Genomic DNA, 2988 nt, shown 5'->3' with positions numbered 1-2988 from the left:
GCTCGGAGCCGCTTTGATGCGGTTCAACAAGTTGCATGCGGCTCCTGAAAGGGACGAAATCTGCTCAATTATGTTAAAAAAAAAAAAAAAAAAAAAAGAAAGAAAAATAGGCCTTTCTCTTGGAGGCAGGGTCCGTGCAGCAGCACACGGCCTTCCCGCCGCTCGCCTCGGTCCATCCAGAGTTTTTGTATGGCAGTTATGGGTGCACAGGGCTGGGAGTAGGAGACTCCAGAGGGGCAGCCCCAGCCTTCGGATAAATCATTTAAACTTTATCTGTTTTAATGTTCCCACCCGTCAGGCGATGGGCTTTCCTTGGCCCCTGTTGGGGTCGTGACGCTCTGCTTGATGGAGGAAGTTTCCCATGTGTGAGGAGTTGTGGGATTAGTGTGGGAAGGAGTTTAATTAGTGGTAAGCGTCATTATTCAAGGAGGTTTTATGTTGATACTGAGAAGATTACACACCCTGTTGCAGTAATAAGTTTACTTTAGTAACTTTTAAATTGCAATACTCTATTCCAAGCTTAAATTCTTTACTTCTTTGGGGGGGAAAGGTACCTGGAGTGTATATTGTGTTTTTAGCCTGGTGCTGTTGGGAAGGAGGACCCACGCTGGGCCGATGCCTGTCTCAGCCCACCATCTCCTTCCCCCCTCGCTGGTACTGACCCCACCGCGGGGGTGTGGGGGATGCTGGGGTCTTGTCACCACTGGAGGAAAGGCAGCAGGACGTGCATCAATGTGTGGCTTCGAGCTGGGGGGGGATTTGTTGCAGCAAACTCAAGGGGGACAGACACTGGGATTACTGCAAGGCAGAGGAGGGCTCAGGAAGCCAGGCTGAATATGTAGGAAGCTGGGCCTTGTTAGTTCTGACGATCAGGGAACAATTTGATTAGTATGGCATATCAAATTGAATTCACAGTAATTTGTCAGGCTATTAGTCAGCATTTCTATTGACTTATAGCTAATAGCATCAGTGACAAGTTACTTGTTTGCATTTATCTTGATTGTAAATTGGTTTAGAAATAAAATTCTGTGAGTAAATAGCGAGTACTGGACAGCAGTAGCATTTTATGCTACTCCAGTAGCACTAAATGAGATTGAGGGATTAGTATGTAGTTAATGACTTCTCAATCCCGTATTTCATCCTTGCGTTGAACGTATTACATTCATTTAGGATATCTTTAATCAAGCACTAAAGCGGCAAACAAACTCTAAAGAAGAACAATGGATGGGGTCTAGTGCTGCAGACAAGCTCACTTGTGTAATCACCCAGCTGATGGGATCACCTTCATTTAAAAATTAAGCTCTCTTGTTATTTGGAGAAGTTTCTGAGCCCTCACAAACAGCAGGCATCGCTGGTCAGAACCAGTACCTCTCATCTCTCACTGGCATTATACTTTAATGCAAATATCGAGTTGTGCTGTAGGTTTCAGATACTTCTTTTGTTTCAGGTATATGTCTCTGTGGCTATATAATAACTTTTTTTGTGAATACCGAAAGTTCTTAATTTCTTAGGCTCTGTTCCTCAAAAGACTCAGTATATTTGAGCCAAATTCACAAGAAGTTCTCTGCAGCGGTGCGAAGTCTGGGATGCAGACAGTAGCATGTTGATGTCTCCGTAATCCCTTCAAGTGTTGCTGAAACGTTGAGTCTGTTGTGGAAGATGCTAAACGTAACAGCTCTGCGGGGTGGGAACGTGCTTCCTTCCCGGCTACAGCTTCCCAAACCCTGATGCATCATCCTTTGATTAGGCTCTGTTGCAAAAGCAAATTCAAATTCCTGCAGAAGTTCATGGTACAGCCCCAGAAATCCTCACCCTCAGCCCTTTCACTTTGTCCCCTGTGCCGGAGCGAGATTATCTCAGGAGCTGGCTTCATGAGGATGGGAAGAAGTACTTTCCAAGCAGCTTATAGTTAGCATGGGAAACACCACCGCAACCTTGGCCAAGCTATGGAGCAGTATTCCTGGGAGGATTGTATTGCTGCAAATTCATCTGCGCTTACAAAAACTATAGGAATGGGTAGGGCTCGCGGGTCTCATGTTCTAGCACAGAAATGCCCTTGTTGTGCAGAGGTAGGAATCGGTAGTGAAACTTTCATTAGCTTTAATGGAAGTGGAAAGCAAGTTCCCCAGATCTTGAAAGTAGTTGTGGACTTGCCATTTCTTGGGAAACTGAAGCTGCAGATGTTTGACGACTCTCGGGATTTGCTCCACATTAATCACTGCTGGAATCGTGCAGCTATTTTCTGAATTTTGCAATATTACACAACTAGACCTCATTTTTCTGAACCTGAATGTTCATCCTGCATTCAACACTGTGGTCTATTCTGAAATCATATCTTTTCTGCTCTCAGCAATAACCTATAGAGGAATGTAGAAGGGAGGGAGAAGAGAAAATACTAATGACATGAGCAAAAAGTTTTTACTCTGTATTTTGCAAGGATTAATAAGAAGTAGCAGAAAGAGCAGAGGTAGTAACAAAAGTCCTCACAGTGACTGAGTTACAGTAGGATTCTCTGTGGGGTTTTTCGGAGGTAGGTAGAAGCGGGAAGGTGGGGGTATCCAGGGGAGGTGGGAGCACAGTGGGGGTACGTCCGTCCTCTGGAGAGGCACGCAGCTCGGGGGAATTCGGCGTTCCCATGTGCCTTGACATAGCACTTGCTACTGTGGAGCAGCTCGGTCCCCTTCCAGCCAGGCATCCGTGGGGAGGATAAGGTCCTTAAAACTTAGACCTGGGGTACGGTGTACCCCGTGTCTGCAAGCTCTTTGGTTCCTGGGGCCCCCCAGGCAGCATAGCCTGCTAGCATGGGTGTGGGTGGTTCGTAGCTTTGAGATGTTCAGGGACACCACCAACTGTATATTTTCAGTTGTGTTCCTTTGAATATTTGGTAAAGCAGGCAATGTGTTTATATTCAGCTTCCTGTATCCGTATCAGCGTCTTGGCATGTGATGGGAGTTACAGAGTAAAAAAAAAAAAAAAAAAAAAAAAAAA

Source organism: Aptenodytes forsteri, unplaced genomic scaffold (assembly GCF_000699145.1).
Source record: "Aptenodytes forsteri isolate BGI_AS27 unplaced genomic scaffold, ASM69914v1 Scaffold290, whole genome shotgun sequence".
Classification (NCBI taxonomy): Eukaryota; Metazoa; Chordata; class Aves; order Sphenisciformes; family Spheniscidae; genus Aptenodytes; species Aptenodytes forsteri.
This window is presented reverse-complemented; position numbering follows the sequence as displayed.